Raw genomic sequence first — 20670 nt, 5'->3', positions numbered from 1 at the left:
GGCATAACACTCAAAGAAAGCTCTCCAGCCACCTGTTTGCTCCAACTGAACTCTGCTTTCATCAGCTGCCAAGTGGCCAATCCATTCACTAGGCCACTGCCCTCAGCATTTAATCCTCTCAAGAAAAACTCTCAGATACACCCAGAGTACACTTCACTAACCTACTAGGTTATTCTCAACCTGTCGGTTGAGACCACCAAGGGTCACATAACAGACATCCTGCATATCAGATATTTACATTATAATTCATGGTAGCAAAATTACAGTCATGAAGTAGCAACAAAATAATTTTATGGTTGGGGAGTCACCAGAACATGATGAACTGTATTAAAGGGTTGCAGAATTAGGAAGTTGAGAACCACTGTGCTAGGTGCTTCTCAATCCAAAAAAAAAAAAAAAAGCAGACACTCAAGATGAACAATCACAGGCTGCAAACTTTGATTCTGTAAATGGAGGTACTGTTATAACATCGAGTCTACCCAGCTCTGCATATGAATTGTATACTGTTTGTGCAACTTTGATGACTCATGAAGTACACTCACTTAAGGACAAGAATTCATTCTGAGAAATGCACTGTTAGGTTGTGTCTCAGGCGTGGGAACATTACAGCTTGTACTTAGACTGATTAAGACAGCTCCCATATCACTAGGTGATCCAATCTCGTGGGACCACTGTCATATTTGTGGTCTGTGATCAACAGAAACATAGTTATTCCTCATGAAGCTGCATTGCATTTTCCCTCAAAGCCTCTAGAAGTGAAGCTAATGTGCTCAAGTTGGATGGCCATAATTGATCTTTAAAACTGTATTTGGTTTTGAAAATTGTAATCTCTTATTATGAAATAGTTTAAAACTCACAGGAGGCACAAAAATAGTGCAGAAATGTTCTTTGCCCATCGGTTCCTTCTCTTGGTTATATTTACATAACCCTATTATGTTGTCGAAACCCGGAAATTGATGTTGGCATAATACTATTCCAATTGATTTTAAGCTAAATTTATTTATTAATTCTTTAATTGATTTAACTGGGGAGTTATCCAGAAACAGCTTACTGCAGACCTTGAATTTCCTGGTCTCAAAGTTGCAATTTGTCTCCATGATAGCCAATAGCTCATACTTCAGAAATTTCTGATGTCCCCTGCTGTGAAGGAGCTGCTGTGATTTGCCTCATTATGACAACCATTACTTGAAAACGATGTGTAGGCAATGAAGAGTGATTGCATTTTAATCTCTCTTTCTCGCTGTTCATATATGTGTGTGTGTGTGTGTGTATGCACGTGCACAACATGTACATGGGTGCTCACAGGGGCCAGAAAAATGATTAGACACTTATTCAGGGTTTACTATTACTGTGACGAGACATCATGACCACAGCAACTTTTATAAAGAAAACATTTAATTGAGGGTGTGTTGGGGAAGTCCTGTGCATTTGTCAATAAAGCACTGTCTGGCCAATAGGGAATCTAAATAGGAGGGACTAGGAGTCCAAAAGGACTCTGGGTAAGAGAAACACAAGATTCAAGATGTAACGCCATGGGGTAGGAAGCCCGGAACTATTCTCCGGTAAGAAACATACTTAGATTAACAATTATGGGGTAATTACTTAAGTCAGAGCTAGCCAGTAAGAAACAAGCAAGGCCAACAGCTTCATAATTAATATAGCCTCCTGTGTGTTTATTTGGGACTGATGCGGCTCTAGAACCAGGCTGGCAGGAAGGCTCCTCTCAAGGAAAAAGCTTCTCTTTACAAGGGTGACTCACAGTTTCAGAGGTTCAGTCCATTGATCATGAAGGAGATCATGGCAGCAGGAAGGTAGATATGATGCTGGAGCTAAGAGTCTTGCATCTTGCAGGCAACAGGAAGTTGACTGACACACTGGGCAGTATCCTGAGCATATAAAGCCTCAAAGCCCGCCCCCACAGTGACACACTTCCTCCAACAAGGCCATATCTACTCCAACAAAGCCACACCTGTTATTAGTGCCGCTACCTATGAGTTTATGGGGTCCAATTACATTTAAATTACCACAGACACCCATTGAGATGAAGGAACCGGTGGTCCACCAGACATGGGTACTCGGAACCAACCTTGGGTCTTCTACAAGAGTAGGAAGTACTGTTAACCACTGAGGCCCAGGTATTTTTGGACTGGCAGTCATGATGGTGATCAGAAAACTCTCCAGTGAGGCTACACCTTCTGTTTTTCAATGGTTTCTAGCTGGGGCTCTGGAAACACAATGGTGAGCAATGTAAATGGCCCCTGACCACATGGGGCTTGTAAACTTTCTGGGAGAGGCAGATGTTAGGTACAGAGTCAGCTACATATGATAGCCTTTAATGCTGTAGAATTGTTCAAATACAACCATGCTAATCTAAGTATTTTAATTTAGACAGTTAAAGGAGTTGATATGACATGTTGCCATAAAAATAATGAAGAGTTTGTCTTAGAGTTTCTATACTTTGATGAAACACCAAAACTAAAAGCAACTCGGGGAGGAAGGGGTTTATTTTGGCTCATTCTTTTTTTTTTAAGTATATATATATTTAAATTTATTTTTCAGTTTAAATTTAGATAAGAAACAAGGTTGCTTCACAAGTCAGTTCCAGATCCCTCTCCCTTTCCCTCCCCTCCTCCCGTGCCCTCCCCCCCAACCCCTCCATTATCCCCTCATTTCCCCAGGGAGGGTGAGGCCCTCCATGGGGGTGTGCATAGTGTGTCATTTCATATAGGGCAGGGCCTAGACCCTTCCCCAAGAGTTCAGGGTGAGAATGCCCCTCACATTGTTGAATGGGAGTCCAAAGTCCGTGTGTATACTCGGGATGGGTACTGATCTGCTGCCCAAGGCTCAATAGATGACCTAGGCCTCCTCACTGACACTCACATTCAGGGGGTCTTGATCAGTCCCATGCTGGCTTCCCAGGCTGATGCCTGGGATTCAAGAGTTAACCTTTGTCAGGTCAGCTGTTTCTGGGGGGTTAAACCAGCCCAGTCTTAATCCCTTTGGTCATCAGTCCTCCCTCTCTGTTACTGGCTTTCTTGAGTTCAGCTCAGTACTTAACCGAGGGAGTCTGCCTCTTCTTCTATCAGCCACTGAATGAAGTTTCTGTTTCCCAGAATCTCTGGCCATGGGATTGTAGGCTGGCACTCCCCAGATCTATGTCTAAAATCCATATATGAGAGAATACATGTTTTGGCTCATTCTTTACAGTTCATCATTGAGCGAAGCTAAGGCAGGGCAGGGACTTGGAGGATGGAACTGATGAAGAAACCATGGAGGTGTGCTGTTTACAGGACTGCTCCTCATGGCTTGTTCGGCCTGCTGTCTTACAACAGCCTAGAAGTAGCATTGTCCACAGCCAGTTGTGTCTTCTCACATCAATCATCAATCAAGAAAACACCCACAGACTTGCTTACAGGCCAGTCTGCTGGGGGCATTTTCTCAACTGAGGTTCCTTCTTCCCAAATGACTTACCTTGTTTCAAGTTGACAAAATACTAACCAGAAAAGGTTGGAGAGATGGCTCAGTTGGGGCTAGGGTGCCCGTAACTCTATCTCTGGAGAATTGAGACTGGTGGATCACTGGCCAGCCAGTCTAGCCAAATCAGAAAGCTCCAGGTTCAGGAAAAGACTGTCTCAAAAATAAGATGGAGAACAATTGGAGAAGACATGCACTCTGGCCTCCACATACACATACACACACACACACACACACACACACACACACACACACACACACACACACACACGAATACTCAAATATGCACACACAGAAACTCATGCATACATTAATAATAATAATAACATAATAAGAAATTAAGAACTGTTAAAACACTATAGTGTCAAAAGACTTGCAGATAAGAGGGGAAGCACAGCTCTCTTCCCAGAGTTATAGAAGAAAGTCTCTTGGACAAAAAGAATTGACAACCCAGAGGATTTATGTACTGTGACCTTAGTCTCACACTAAAGGAACAAAATCAAAATCTGGGTAGGAGTCAGTAGATGGAAAAAGTCAGAAAAAAATCAAGCCCATCTTGCAAAAGCAGCATGAAAAAGGCAACTATGGCGAAGACGGACTGTCATAAAGAGTGCTGGCTTTTAGCATTGACTATTGGTGGTCTTCAGACATTGTTTCATCCACCAGTTCAGCTGTCTTCAGAGGTAGGGAGCAGTGTTTTCATTTCAAAGGCGAGGAAACTGAGGTCTGGAGGTATTCAGACGGCATACTTCTGTAGGACTGTGGTTACCTGCTCAGCTCACATCTTTGACACATCTCCTACACCACACTCCTTGGCCCTTGAATAGACACTCTCCAACAATTGTGTATCTCACCAGCTTACCTCCAGGTCTGGCAGATGAGATGGCTCAGTGGGTTAGGGTGCTTACCTTGTAAGCCTGATTACCTGAGTTTGATCCCTGCGACCCACATAAAGGCGAAAGGAGGGAAATGACTCCACAAAGTTGGACTTTGACCTCTACATGCGTTGTAGTACACACACACACACACACACACACTCCAACAACAAGCCTGGTCCATCCATTTCTTTCTCTCCACCTGCCATCACTCTGGGCATCTAGAACATCCCAACAGGAGGGGCCTCAGCCTCTCAGCTCACATCCACACCTCCTCTTTTGCTCCCTGCCTAGTTTGTTTTTCAGTGGAAGTCAGAGAATCCTCAAACAAACACTTATCTGATCAAGCTGCTGTGTTCATTAAACCTTCAAAAGCTCCATTACAGTTACTAGAAAATCCCAGGCTCTTATCCTAAGCTCCGAGGCCCAGCATGGGCTGGTCCCTGCGGGCCTCTCTGGTCCTATCTTCCTTCTGATGCTCAGCTGCTGTGCCCTACCCATGCAGTCCTCCTTTCATCCCTTTAACTACTTCCTTGGTTGCCTTCTCCATGGTTTTCACTCTTGCTGCCCTGGCTACTTGAAATACATTTCCACTCTCATTGCTCCAACCCAGTTACTTATTTTTCCGTTTTCACATTGAATCTCAACTTCTTTCACTCTCCAGATTAAAGGTGAGCCAGCCCTTGGTCCCATTCAAAGTAGCACAGTTTTCTTTGGAACATTTCACAGCATGTAAGTACACATGTGTGGCTATTTACTTAGCATCTATAGCTCCCTAATAGATCATAAACTCTATGAGGTCAGAAACTGTGTTTTTATTTTTGATGGTTGTGTTTACAGGGCCCATAGAATACCTGGGGTACAAGTAGCCACCTAGTGAATATTTGTTGAACTAAGGAATAAATGAATAGCACATAGGACTGCTGACAATTCTAGCTTTGTAGATTTCTGCGTCTCCCTCCCTCCTTTACCCTTCCTCTTCTCTTCTCCCTTCCTCTTCCCATTTCTTTCCTTCCCCTTCTTTCCTTCCCCCTTCCCTTCCTTCTCTTTCCTCGACACAATCTTGTATCCCAGGCTAGCCTTGAGCTTCCAGTCTCTTGAACTGTTAGCATCATTTTAAATTGTTCCTTTCAGTTGGCATACAAGATATGGATTTCATTACAGCCTTTCAACTATGTATAGTCACACGTCATCCTCTTTTGCCTTGGTCCCCACACTAGCCCTTTCCTCCTCCTAGGCAGCCTGGCCCTCTGCTTTCATGTGTCACCGAGATCATGTAAGGTGCTTTCCCAAAGATGACCAGAGTCAAAGTTACATTTTTGACCTAGAAGATACAAGCATTTAAAGCAAAATTTGAAACTGGTGTTACGTGCACCACAAATGACATGTCTCAGTCTCGGCACTGTTAAATGACATTGTCTCTGAGTCTGCAGCAGCAAACTTGACCACAGAGATGCCGAGTGCACTGCCAACCACAACTAGCAATTGAGTAGTGAGCAGCCGTGTCAGTCCTAAAAGCATAAGATATTCTTAGATGCTTATTTTTATAATTGGTTTTATTATGGAGTTGCTAAAATGGGCCCAAACCATATGTCTCTCTATCGAGAGAAATCTGAGCACTGACTGCAGAAAACCAAACACTGGCAAAGACATTGAAAAGCTTCTTGTGTGACTTTGGAAGCAAGAACTGGCATTTTTTTTCAACTCCAAAGAAAAGTCTGGGCTTGGAGCAGTCCAATATGAAATGCAATCAAACACAGTTAAAAAATTGTTTGTCTCTTCATTCAAGGTCAGCTCAGAATCACCGTGAAAGGTACATGCAATAATAAAAAACCTGGTGCAGCCTGGAGCTGGAGAAAAAGTTGAAATTATTTTTGGGTCAAAAAGAGGCAGCCAAGTTGAAAAAGGTGCCCTTATTGAGTGACACCATCAAATGGGTTCAAAAACTGTGCTTTGGTGGAGAGACACAGGCAGACAGTCCTTTATATTTTAATGAAGGAGGACTGGGCTATCTTGTCAGCCTTATGCTTAAGCAGCCTATGAGGACATGCCAACTTCCCTGCTGCTGAGCAATTATCAGCAGGTAAAGCATGGTGTGTGTGTGTGTGTGTGTGTGTGTGTGTGTGTGTGTGTGTGTGTACACATGCATGCATGCATTTGTGTCTGCACACACATGTTTATGCACACAGATGCAGAGGACAGAGGTTGAAGTTGGGTGTCTTCCTCTATTACTGTTCTTAGCTTTTGAGAAAGGGCCTCTCACTCAGTGTGGGGCTTACTTCTTGGCTAGACTGACTGGCAATGAGCTTTAGTTCACCAGTGCAAGTACTCTAGCACTGGGATTTCAGAAATGGGCCGCACTGCAAGATTTTCTGTAGCTGCTGGAGCTCAGAACTCGGGCCCTTACATTTGCACAGCAAGCACTTTACCCCCACTGAGCCATACCCCAGCCACTGGAAAGGCAATTTCAAGAAGATGTTTTCTTCTTCTTTCTAACCGGTTTTGATATTTGCCATTTGGTTCCAGAAATTTATTGTGCCTGTGTCCTTGAGGTGCTTTGACCCTGGAAGGAGGAGCCAAGCGTAATAGACTGTCAGTGCACCCGGATGGGGGCTGACTTTCCTGGAAGGATCACTCAGCACTGTAGTGAATCACTAATCACAGTCTTGCAGGGAGTTTTTCATCACTTGTTTTTCCTGGTGGCAAGTAATTTATTCTTCCTTGAGAACAATTAAACAGCATCTTTAGTGATGTTTTTGAAAGAAGGGGTGTAATTATATGCTCGTGGTAGAAATTTAAGCAGCACCAAGGCTGTTCAGAGGAAATGAGGGCTGTCTTCTGATTGGAGACCTCAGAAGCAGAGTTCCATGGCTGCCTGCACAGGGTCCACACTAGCTCTGCACATGCTTCCAAACACACTTCTCTTTTCTTCAAAGCAGTGGTAGCACTATGTATTTTCTACCTCTTAAAACAAATTGAGGTAAAATTCACATAAAATTAACCTTTTCCCCCTTTCCTCTTGTGTGTGTTGCACATGTATGTGTATACATGTTGGTGTGTGTGTGGGCACATGAGCATGGGAGTGTATGTGCGCACATGTGTGCATGCATGTGGAGATCCGATGTTGATGTTGGGAACTATCCTTCATCACTCTTTCACTTTATTCGCTGAGGCACAGGGTCTCAAGTCCAGAGCTTACGGATATGACTAGTCTCACTAGCCAGCTTGCTTGGCAGATCCCATCCCTACTTTCTGAGACTGGGATTATAGGTGGGCCTCCATGTTCACTAAGTATTTGTGTGGGTTTCTGTGGATCAGAACTCTGGTCCTCAGGCTTATTCTGCAAGACCACGAAATCATCTCCTCGGTGCTGAATTGACCTTTCTTGTATCGTGTATTGTATGTGAGTGTGTGTGTGTGTGTGTCTGTCTGTCTGTTGAATTTGTGTGTGTTTGTGCATGTGAGTGAGGAGGGACAATCTTGGTGTCATGCTTAGAAATGACATCAACCACTCTTGAGACAGGGTGTCTCAACAGGATAGAGTTTACCAGGCAGGCTAGTTAGGCTGGCCAGGGAACTGCAGAGATTTTCCTGTCTCCACTCCTCTAGCATTGATATTATAAGTGAAATTTGTCATATGAAAGCACACAATTTTCATATGGCTGTGCAATTAACAGCTCATCTTACCCCAAACATTGCATTCTCTTTTGTTCTTTCTCATGTAATTGTTATGGTTTGGAAAAGTGCTTCCTCAAAGGTCCATGTGTTAGATGCCACCAGGAATGTGTGTGACTTTAGAGTGTGGGGCCTTGTGGTATGTCCTTAGGTGTGTGCCCTTGAAGGGGATCATGGGACCCCAATCTCTCAGCCATACTCTGTTTCTCCATGTGTTTCCTCTATTGTACATCCAATGCGGTGGGTCAATGGTTCCATCAGAACTGTGAAACAGAGTAACTCCTTTCTCTTTATAAGGTGATTGCCTCATGTGTTTCATTACACCAGCAGGAATCCCACCAAACCGTACTTCACGGAGTGCACATTTATCCCTTTCAGTTTTGTTCCGTGGGTGACTCTTGGGCCAGACCTCCAGATGAGCTTGCTCAGTGTCCCCCTGCAGGGAGTGGGGTGCTGACTGCCTGAAGCTGGCAGATCTTTCAGAAGTCTGCTTAGCTGTGGAGCTATAGTACGTTTTTCTGGAATGGCACCTCAGACAGTAACTGAGTATGTGGCTGCTGCCAGGGAGATAATTTCTCTAGTAAGCAATTTTGCGGATTCCAGAATAGCAGATCTTTTGTTAACTCTACACTGTGCTTTAATGGCCTCTTTGCCCAATTTCTTCCCTTTTCTTTTTCCTTTCTAGGTGTTACTCCTTGGAAAACCCTTTTACATGCTATCTATGCATGTGCTTTGCAGAGGATCCAGTCAACACATACAGTATTCCCTGGATCCCATCTCCTGATGATTGACACTAGAGTTTTTCCAGTCTTTTTTTTTTATTACAGATAGTGCTGAATACAGAATACAGATCTTTGCACGTGTGTCTGTGCAAGAAATCAGGACGCTAGACTCCTAGAGGTCAAATTGTGAACTGGTGTAAAAGTTGCATTTAATTTTTGATACCCCCTCCTCCCACAAGGTTCCAAAGGCATAGAGAATGGTTTTCTTATAACTTTGCCAACAGTGTGTTACCACACTAAAATTTATTTCCAATTTTATAGGTATTATATCATAGTTTTTTAAAATTGGCTTTTTTTAAAAGAAAAAAGTCATGTTTCCATGCCAGTGCCTGTGGTGGAGTTGCAGGCAGTCATGAGTCACCTGACATGGGTGCTGGGAACCAAACTCAGTTCCTCTACAAAAGCAACCAGCACTCTTCCCTGTGGAGCCATCTCTCCAGCCCCTTGATTTTCTTTTATCACAAATGAGGTTGAATCTTTTTTTAAAAACTGCCCAAAATGATGTCCAAGAAATGAAAGACAGCATTTCATATTAAAATGAGCAGATTATACACAATTTGTATCTGAGTTTTGAAGCGATAACAATTTAAACCCTCTGCCTGTAGAGGGCTACTTCATGCTAAGTTGAAGACATCTTTGGGTACATATTCTCTTTCCTGCACTGTTAGGGAAAATATGATTAACCAGATACAACAGGGCAGGTGGACATATGGACTTGTAGCAGTTGTGACAGCACAAGAGCCATATAAGTTCAAGCCACACGAAATCCCAGAATGCAGGGAAGGTGGGCATGAAGTCCCACCCCTAGATGAAGAGTTATTGGTAACTGATAGTTGCAGAGAGGGAGGATAGAGGAGAGGAGACAGACAGAGAGAGAGAGAGAGAGAGAGAGAGAGAGAGAGAGAGAGAGAGAGAGAGAGAGAGAGAGAGTTTTCTTAAGGATGTGACCCTGGTAGATTGACCATGGCCTACTGGATGGCTATATACCTGAGTATATAAATAGCACAAATTTGACTCAATGGGTTAAAATGAAAAGAAGACACAAAGGTGGGTGGGTATGGGGAGATGGAACTAGGAGGAATTGGTGGAGGGGGATGAATATGATAAAAATACAAGGTATGAAATTCTCTAAGAATTAATAAAATAATTGAAAAGTCTTGTACATTGATTTGAGGGAGATTTTCTTTTTTTATTTGTGTTTGGTGTGTGTGTATGTGTACCTGTGTGTGTTTGTGTGTATCTGTGTCTGTGTCTGTGTGTGTGTGCATCTGTGTCTGTGTTGTATGTCTGTGTCTATGTGTGTATGCTTGTTGAGTGTGTGTTTGTGTCTATGTGTTGTGTTTCTCTCTCTCTCTCTTTCTCTCTCTCTCTCTCTCTCTCTCTCTCTCTGCTGGGACACCTTGGCTGTCCTCCATGTAGTCTCTCATTATTTACTGGGCTACCTTGGGCAGGGTTGTCCATGTTGAGACAGGGTCCTGAAAGAAAGCACCTGTGTGCAAGACCCTGAGATGAGTCTTACGCTCTGGGCCAGCACTCTCTCATCTCTACCATGTTCTGTTGGCTTAAACAAGTTACATAGCTAGCCTAGATACACTGAGTAGTGAGGGACTGCACACCAGCTCTTGATGGAAGGGGCATACTGTAAGGAGTGTGATATGAGGGGTGAACACTTAAGAACACACACACACACACACACACACACACACACACACACACACACGGAACCAGGTATGGAATATGTGCTACTGCCCTGCACAGATTTTTAAGCTGGAACCAGCAGTAGCAGGGCACATGGCCAAGTTCATTTTTGCTCCACTGTGGTGGAAGCTTTCAGGAGCTCATGCCTTACTTTGTCATTTGGTTGGTCTCTATGCAAAGTCTAGAAGGGCACTGTTTCTGAGGATGATAGAGCACCCAGAGGGTCAAACTCGCTCCTCTTGGTTGGGAACATTCAGGGAAATCCCTGTGCTCTGGCACCTCCAGGTTTCCCAGTGAGGTGCTGTGGAGCGGCTTTCACAGAGACAGCCTAGCTTGTTTGTAGTTGTGAAGCTAATACCACCACCACAAGCTGAGCTGTGAAGAATCCCAGACTTGTCTAAATTATAATTTGTTTGTTGGGCCTTAAGGGGATCTGGAAAGCCAGCTCTAAATCCTCTCACAGTGTACACAAGCGTATTTCCCCAAACTGGCGTTTCTCGCCTGAGCATCTTCTAGGACAGTGTTTTGTCAAGTACGGTGTGCTGGTTGGGAAGGGATTGCTTCTTCCTGAGCTCACCTTAGACTCTGCTCTCTAATGCTGGGGCAATGTCCCACCTCTCTCCACAGGAGGACTAGAAGGAGGGAGGACATTCTCACCGGCTGACCTTCTTCTCAGCATCACCCCAGCAACAGATGGTTTATTACCCTGGTGGGTAATGACAGACAGGTTATTGGTTAAGAGTAGAGACTTTAAAGATGAGCTAGCCTGAAGAACAACGTTGAGCAAACAGAGGGCGGGGAGACGGCTCGACAGTACAAGTGTTGTCTGGCAAGTGCGAGGCCCTGACTTTGAATTCCCAAATCCACATTAAAAAGCCAGGAAAGGCGACACACAGCTGTGATCCCAGCACTGATGAGATGGGAGGCAGAGACAGCTGGGACTCTGGAGCTCACTGACTAGACATCCAGCCTGCCCTACTCATGAAGTCCCAGGTCAGTAAGACCGTCTCAAACAAAAAGGTAGAAGTCGCCTGCACCCCATACTTGTATGAATACTCCACCTCCTCCAAGAAAAATGAACATGAAGTAATAGGGTAAGAGTGACAGGAGCAAGCTAGCAAAGGTGTCACGCTATGAACAGCTGTGAGTGGAGTTTAAAAGCACTCAGGTCAACAGCTGTGAGTGGAGTTTAAAAGCACTCAGGTCAACAGCTGTGAGTGGAGTTTAAAAGCACTCAGGTCAACAGCTGTGAGTGGAGTTTAAAAGCACTCAGGTCAACAGCTGTGAGTGGAGTTTAAAAGCACTCAGGTCAACAGCTGTGAGTGGAGTTTAAAAGCACTCAGGTCAACAGCTGTGAGTGGAGTTTAAAAGCACTCAGGTCAACAGCTGTGAGTGGAGTTTAAAAGCACTCAGGTCAGGTGTGCCCTTCTGTGTCTCACTGTACAGAAAGGCCCGTCTTAGCAGGAAGAGCCCCTTGATTCTAAGGAAGAAACAAGATTGAGGGAAGGTTGGGAAAGATAAGATGTCTCATTTTCCCTATCTCATTGCATTCCATGTTTACCTTGACATCACAGGGCTACAGCCCCATCCGGCCTCTCCTTAGCAGCTGGCCTCCCACTTTACAGACTCAGACCAGCAGCCAGTTGAGAAACTTGGACACCATCTTTAAAGCATTCCCTCAGTGTTGTAGAAAGATCCATTGCTCAGGAGCCAGAAGGAACAGTGAATGTGGGGACCTGTATATCCATTGTGTACTTGCTGGTTTTGTGTGTCAACTTGATACAAGTTAGAGTCATCAGAGGAAGGAGCCCCAGATGAGGAAATGCCTACATGAGATCCAGCTGTAAGGCATCTTCTTAATTAGCGACCATTGTGGGAAGGCCCACCCCATGGTGGGTGGTACCATCCCTGGGTTACTGGTCCTGGGTTCTACAAGAAAGTGGGTTGAGCAAACCATGGGAAGCAAGCTAATAAGCAGCACCTCTCCATGGCCTCTGCAATAAGCTCCTGCTTCTGGGATCCTGCTCTATTTTTAGTTCCTGTCCTGACTTCTTTCAGTGATGACCATTAATGCTGAAGTGTAAGCCTAATAAACCCTTTCCTCCCCAACTTGTTCTTTGGTCATGGTGTTTTGTTCAGCAATAGAAACCCTGGCTAAGACACCTTGGCTGCACCATCATCACTAAGTGGCTATATCCAGACTCCCCTTCTAGGAGGTAGTCTGGAGGTCAAATAATGGACTTGGGAAGTCTGTGTGGCAAGGTCAGTAGTGGGGGGACAGGGGCTCAGGGAGGCTTAGAACTTCCCAAAAGTCATATCTGTAGTGGACAAGCAGCAAGCTTGGTGAGATCTTGTACTGAGAAGTCAAATGCCATTTTCTTTTGCTTTATAGTGACAAGATGTTAATGTAGATAGGAAGTCACCCCCATACAGTGTGGAGGGGACACTAGTCCTTCATATAAGAGGCCTGAAAGAAGTCTCGGAGATGGCCCAGCCTAATGAGTTCCCACTGGAAACTGCATCTGCAGTGTCACTCGGGTTATGTGAAAATGGGCATAAGGGAGCAGCCGGCCAAGCAGAGGGGTGGGGTTTGATGGCTCTCTCTGGTAATACCCCAACAAAGGGAAGCAGGAGAAGATGTCACTGAGTATGACAGACATTTAGTGTCATGGACTTTAATTTTACTTCACTTTGGAGAGAAAAGTTGGCTTACCTGAGCCACAGACAGAGAAGGGGTATGCACTAAGGAAGATTTTACTCACACTTGAATGCCAGAGCCCAAACTTTTCAATTTTAGACATTCAGTCCTTTCACAGAGATTTCTTAATCTTTGGAGAGATTATGGTGTGCTGAAATTTTCTGGTTGAATGTTTTCTTTTAGGAAACAACCCCTTAGGAACAGAGGTCCAGAGTTAGAGGCAAAAGCAATTCAGAACCACAATTTTTCTAAGATAGCTAACGGTTCCACTTGAAATGATCAATATGATGTAGAAAAAATGGTTCCTTGGTCTGTGCACCGATTTTAATCTTTTTGGAATTTTTCCTCTACAAAGTGTCTTAAAAAGGACCAATCTTCCTGTTCATTGACAGGTCTGCCTGAAGTCTCACTACCAAAACTTTTTAAAACATTTTAAAACCACTAAAGTTTGGCAAATGTTGGGAAGAAGCACACAGAAGCAGCTTTCTTGTTTTTGATTTCTCAATTATTTGTGATGTGTTCCTTCTCTTTATCAGATCAGTTCTCAACTTCCACAGAGTGGGGATCGTTCATATACTCAGATGTTCACTGAGGACCCAGTATCTGCAACTGTCTCCATTAGCCAGTGCTGTATCGTGGTCCTCCATCTTGTGGCATGAGGCATTTGCCAATGACAGGAAGTAATCTGTCATCTTTAGCATGGAGGATATCTCTTAGGTGAGAATACTGTTTCTCTGTATCTTAAGGTGATAAAATTTCCTCTTAGTGACTCATTCAGTGGCTGACTCTGTGTGTGTGTGTGTGTTGGGGTGTAAGCTGGGAGCTATGGTCACAGTACAGATGGATCTAAGAAGCAATACTTAGTACACAGCTTTAGTGCAGTTAGGATGGGTGGCATCAATGTCCATTTCAAATATCTATGAAGCAAGAGATTCATGGCACTCTTTACCCCAGAGGAAGATTTGAATGATGGCTAAACATTCCCACCATTGGCTAGACTGTGTGGTCAGATCATTGGCAATGCCCTGCAAGTTTGGGGCCAACCATTGACCAGGGTGTTCCATGCTGATTGGGCTTTCTGAAGTCTGGCTGGCTGTGATGGCTTGGTTAGGAGTGGAGAGCAGCAGTCTCCCAGCCAGTTTCTTTGTGGTGGACATGGTTAAGATTTTTGTCTGCAAAGCTGGTGCAATGGCAGGGCTGTTGAGGTAACTGAGACAAAGGGTATTGTATACCTTTGATGGTGAAGTTAAAGTGTAGTTGGGCATGTGTTAAAATAGGCACAGAGAAGGAAACACTTAGCTAAATACAACCACAAAGCATTCTATAGCGATACTTGATACGCTATAGGGAAAACAATATATATATTTACCAGAGAGAGAGAGAGAGAGTCGCACAAGCTGGGAGTCAGAAGCGTGGCTGGCTTCCAGCAGAAAAAAGGGAAGCCCCTTTTCCTTTCACTTCCTTTTATCTCTACCTTGACCCCACCCTGTTGGGCGGGTAGCTTTGTGGCATTGACTCCTACAATTCCCCTTTTAGTCTAAATAGGAGATTTAAATTTGATACAAACTCAAACATATACAACATATATACATAGAGGGTGATACTTAATTTATAATCTACTTATCCTAAACTAAACATATCCATTCCACCTAAATTCTAAACTTATCTGAAAGGGATGCCTAAGTCTGAACACCTCCTTCCAGTTCCAACCCTAAAATAATTGCAAATTACACTAACAGGTGTAAACTATCCTCTTATGTCAATAGTAGGGAGAAGGGACGTGGACTTCTCAAAGTTACTTCCTGCTGAAGTGGGACGATGACAATCATGGGGACCTGTGGGGAAAAATTGTTAGTATAACAAGAGTCTTAAATAGGTCATTTTGCAGGAGAGGCTTGACTGAAGCTCCGGATTAGATTTCTGATTTTGATTGAAGCTCTTGTCTGAAGCTCTGATCAGATTGTAGAAGATGCACTGTATCAGTTCCTTGGCCTGACGATGTGTCGAGTGATGTAGTTCCAAGCTGGTTTCAGGATGGTGCCTGTCAGGTGGGGTGGTTTGATGTGGGGCAGTTTAGATGTATCCAGTCGAATCAGGCGGAGTCGGGGGAAGTGAATCCACATTCTCTTTCTGAAGTAGTTGAAGATCGCTGTCAAGAAATTCCTTTGTCTCTAGAAAACTGACATATTAATGTTAGCACAGAAATTCTTAACTTCAATGTGTATGAATACTGGGAAAGGCAACCCTAAAGAAGATAATACACATGAAGGAGATTAGAGTTTTAGAAAATTCAAATATACACAGATGACAGTCCCCATATATGTATATCTTTTTTTATGTCGTTGTTTCTGTCTTATATCAGCATTCACCTGTTGATGATTAGATGGACTCATAGGTGTGGCCATGAACTTGAGCTGTGGTATCCATGTCAAGGAACCATTCCTTCCTTCTAAGGGGAAGGTGATCCAAGTTGAGCTCCTAAATGGAGAATAGACCTTCCTAATACATTTCCATTCTACATTCCTTATTCTGACTTATACTAGATCATATTAAATATCCTAGGCAGGATCATGGAGGTTCATGGGGACCCTGTTTTGGTTAAACCAATTTTACATGTGCAAGACTTAATTTATTACATGTGGGAGGTGGGAGACATAGTCCAGTGGCAGAGCACTCCTAGTACACAGCACAATCCCAGGTATGACAAACACAAAGATAATCACAAGTGGAGGCAGAGAACTCTTACCATGGTGTAGTTTCTTTTTTTTTTCAGGGAGGAGGGAGGCTTACAAGACCCAGGAAACTGATGAGGTTCAGGCAGGTCAGGGTCCCAAGTCTCATGGGGTCCCTCCTCACAAGCCATAAGCAGTTACTGTGGAAGATGAGACTCTTGTGTGGAGTTGTCTGGAAGTTCCTCAGGGAGCTGCAGGGATGCAGTTTTGTGAACTGTCACCTACTCTGTACAGTGATGCAGCTGTCTTTGAGTCACCCATGTGCCTGTGAGTAACCTTACTCATTCTCCAGTATATAACCTCAGTAAGTGCATTGGTTATCGAGACAGACGTGGGTGGGATGGTTTCTTCTGTCTGTCATCAGGGCCTTATCTGAGCTGAGCAGACATTTATTCACATCTCCCCAGAAGAGTCACACAGCCCTTTCCCACTGAGGGATATTTCAGGGCAAAGGAATTTTCCTATGAGGAACTTAGGCAAGACAATATTTCTGACGGTTAAGGAGAAAGATATCTTTTGTTTTAGTGTTTATCACATCTCATATAATTATAGGGAATACCTTGTGGTGAAGTCCCTAGATAAAACAAATTTCATGATTTGAAACCATTTATTAACTAAGTCTATGAAAGTTTGCTGGCTGGCACATCTTAATAGATGTTAAAGGTACTTCATGATTTAGGCTGTGGAGATCCAAAAGTCAGTGTTCTTTTAGCTGCTGATTGTGTGTGGGCACGCACATGTGTGTTTGTGAATGTGTGTGTGTGTGTGTGTGTGTGTGTGTGTGTGTGTAGGTTAGTGTTGAATGTCTTTTTCATTTGAGCTCCACTTTATGCATTTTTTGAGGCAGGGTCTCTCACTTAAACTCGTGGATTGGCTAGAGTGGCTGGTCAGGAAGCTTCAGAGTTCTGCTTATCTCTATGTGTTCCTAACCACTCCCCATGCTGGGAATTACAGATGTATGCCACCACAGCTGGGTGTTATATGGGGGCAAGCACTTTACCAACTGAGCCATCTACTTAGACCCCGTTTTTACATTTTTTGTATGAATTTTAAAAGCAAATTTTAAATTTACAGTTGAACCAAATTGTGGTTCTCTGTTGCAGCTTTTAGTTTCCTCTGAGTTATTTTATTTTTATCATAGACAAGTACTTTGAGAAGGGTGTTGCCTCCGTGTTTGTAGTTAGAAATCTCTTCTTCCATAGAGTCTCTGATTAATCTAGTCAGAAGGAGGATCCTCCCCAAGATGACTACTTCCCTAGGTTTAAATAATGGCCCTTTGGCCATAGTACAGGATGCTTTGAGTGCTGTGAGTGTGTCCTTGAGTCTTTACTGCAGCAGAGACATAGACAGTAGCAGCAGCAAAACCATTCTGTAGGAATCCAGAGTGTCTTCAGCATGTCCCTCTACCCAAAGGGCATAAAACATGACATGGTCCTTCAAACTTTCCCTAAGAACACTATGCAGTAGGGACAAAAGAATGCAGAGTGCTTGAGATATCCAACCTGAATCTAGTTCTAGCTATGGCTCAGACTGGAATCAAGACATACAATTCAGTCTGAGAACATAGATGGATCCACGCTAAGACACATGGCCAAGGCCATTAAGGAGGGCCCACTCCACATCCTGTCCTTTAATTCTGCTAACTGAAACTTTTGGTTGAGCTTGGTGAAGTAGATGAGGGAGGCTTGAAGGAAATTGGGAGTGGAAGTTCAAGGCAGCTCAGTTTGAAGAGCAAGACAGACGACGGGCAGCAGTATAGCTTGAAGAACACAGTGGTTGGTTCACAATGAATACCTACAAGTGCATGCCAACCAGTGTGCAGAGCTCAAGATGCATGACAGTCAGTATGCAGAGCTCACGAGGCATGACAGCCAATGGGCAGAGCTTATGATGCATGGCCGCCAGTGGGCAGAGGTGCACAGTGTATACCAGTCCTCAGGGAGTCATTCTCAAGAGAGAACAAAAGAAGAATGACCCAGAATGGGCAAGGCTGCCATTTCCTAGACATACTGCTCACAGCATTGGTGATCACCCTAAACAAACAGGATGGACCCTATCACCCCAGATTTGTTTCACAGCACACACACATCTATATATACACTCTAACACAGTATGGCAAGGTTTTTGGTTTTTTTGGTGTCAAATTATACAATTAAGGAATTGTTTCACCCTCATCAATTATTCTGTGGGAAGGGTACCTTTCCAGTGAGGTCATGGCAGAGGTATGCAAAATTAATGGCTGCCATTTGCTTCTGTCCAGATCAATTTGTCACTGGTAGAAATTGAAGAAGGAAATCCATCTTTGCTCAGATCAAGCTTGGCTCAGGAGGGAAGTAACAAGAGGACAGAGTCCATCACAACTTAGGTCTCTTTCTTGGAATCCTGAAGCCACATGTCAACTGGCACATAAAAGTACTGGAAGCTGAGGGACATCCTGTAGTGTGGGTGCTTTTCCTGAGAGGAATGGATGAAGCTGCTCTTGGACTTGACTCAGCCCTAGCCCCAAAGTTGGCAATTTGGAGCATGCTACAACTTTGTTGTCCCTCTCCTCAGAGTATTTGTACACTAAAGGATGGCACCAAAAACCCCAGAGCTCAAGTGGTGCCTGACCTGGCTTATGACTTTGAACAGCGATTCCCACAAAGCAATACCACTTTCAAAAAGTCTTGTCTTGAGTCTGGAGAGATGGCCCAGTGGTCAAAAAGCCTCGTCTGCTCTGGATGGACATGGACCTCCCATGCTAAAGCGGAAACCGCAGCAACTCTTCGTGTCCTCCGTTTGCTGAGGTGTAAAATCACCCATATTGTTCAACGTGGAGCCACAGTCACCCTTTCAGTGCATGCTGACGGCTTTGGAGGAATCATTTTCTGTCAGTCCTCTTAGAAACAGTGACTGAAAAGTTGGTTTTCTTCAGGCTTTCACTGGAGGAAATGTCTGTCGGGAAGGCTGCAGTTGGCTGCAGCTGGTGTGCTCATAATCACATATGGCTCCCTCGAGTCTTCCACAATTGGCACAGAAACTCGGCCAGAATCCTGGAAGGAGACTTGGCTAGTGCCATGAAAGCTGGCCCTTTGAGAAGACTTTATTTGGTCGCAGAATGGATGCAGACTATTATGGTCTTCTTGTTTACACATAAGCCAGGGAACAAACCCACAAGTTCTTGATGCCATATTGCTTGAATTTGCACTGTCTCAAGGAAATGAGCACTCCCTTCCAGAACAAGTCACTTGGGGCTCAGTTACTGCTGGACATCCTGAGGAAAAAACGGCCGCTTGGATGCAGCAAATATTGTCACCTAAGTGTCTTCAGTTACCATAAAGGTTATTGAAGAAAAGCCAGGAACTCTTTTGGCCCAGTCATTTTTCCTGTAGAGGACTGACTCCTCAGACTTAGCAAAGCTGAAAGCAAGGATTACTACAGATTGGAGCCTGACAGAGCCTTCTTGGGGTTTCGATGCGAAAACTCTGAAGATACCTAGACACATGGAAGACCTCCTCTGAGGTGCTTCACCCACAGACCTTCAAATGGATGTCTTCTTAATGGCACATGCTGCAATCCTGCACTAAGGAGCTGAGGTCGGAGGAGAGTGAGTGCTGGACCAGCCTGGGCTTTGTAGTGAGTCTGGTCTCAAAACAAATGAGAAAAGAAAGAAAGAAGCAAACAAATCTGAACAAAGACTCATTAATTCTTTACTCGCCGATTCAGCCTCATTAACTACAAAAGAAAACAGATGTTCTGCCTGCATGGCTCAGAGGCTGAGAGGCTCTGAGGCTCCATCACCATGAGGACTTGAGTTCAGATCTCAGCGCCCAGATAACAAGTGGAGTGTCCCCACACATACAGAAAGGTTCCCAGGGATTGCTGGTTCCAATGCAGAGCTCCTGTCTCAGAGCAACAGGCAGTTAGCGATGGAAGAGGACACAGATATTCCCTCAGCCTACTACCCACATAGGTGTGCACACCCATGCACACATGTGTGCATTCACAGGTACAGGCACAAATAAATAAAATTTAAAAATCTAAGAAAACCAAGGAAAACAGGATGTGAATTTAACATTTTGGGGAGGATTTGGTGCTGACATAAAACCTCATTTTAACTTTGTAAAGTGAGCAACAGGGATAATAATTTTACCACTTTTGGAGGAAGGGTTTAGAGTCCAGAGCTTTGGTGCTATTTTTGAAGTTGACTTGGTACTAATACCAAAGGTGGCTCCACAATTCCAGTCCTTTCTACCATTCAGGCAATCATGGTATTCTCATCAAGATTCAATGAGGAGAATTAACATTTTTGTTTTATTTACAATTTTGGATCTGCTCCCTCTCCCATTTAAATAGGCTTTGCATCTCAGAATAAGTTATAAAATAATGAGACCAAGACTTTCCTTTCTCCTTTTTAAAAAAAGATTGCCTTTAACTTCTATTTATGTACAGGATATGTATTTCCAATGAAGTATAATTTAAATGCAAAAGTTTTGGTGTGTCTATTTCAGTTCTTTTTTTTTTTTTAACCTGAGAGGAGGGGCATGTCTCCCTGGACTGTGATGTTTTTAAGGGAAGAGCTTACAGCATCCAGGCAGGTGGCATGCTCCCATTTCTGCCACCAATTCCTTGCCATCATTGACTTAGGTGACTGAGTCCTCCCCAAGCCTTCATGTCCCAGCCAACCTCCCATTAAAACAAACAAACAAACAAACAAACAAACAAACAAGCCCAGAAAGGATAATTAGTCCAGCCTT

This window comes from Mesocricetus auratus, unplaced genomic scaffold, assembly GCF_017639785.1.
Source record: "Mesocricetus auratus isolate SY011 unplaced genomic scaffold, BCM_Maur_2.0 Super-Scaffold_4256, whole genome shotgun sequence".
NCBI lineage: Eukaryota > Metazoa > Chordata > Mammalia > Rodentia > Cricetidae > Mesocricetus > Mesocricetus auratus.
Note: the sequence above shows the minus strand (reverse complement) of the source record.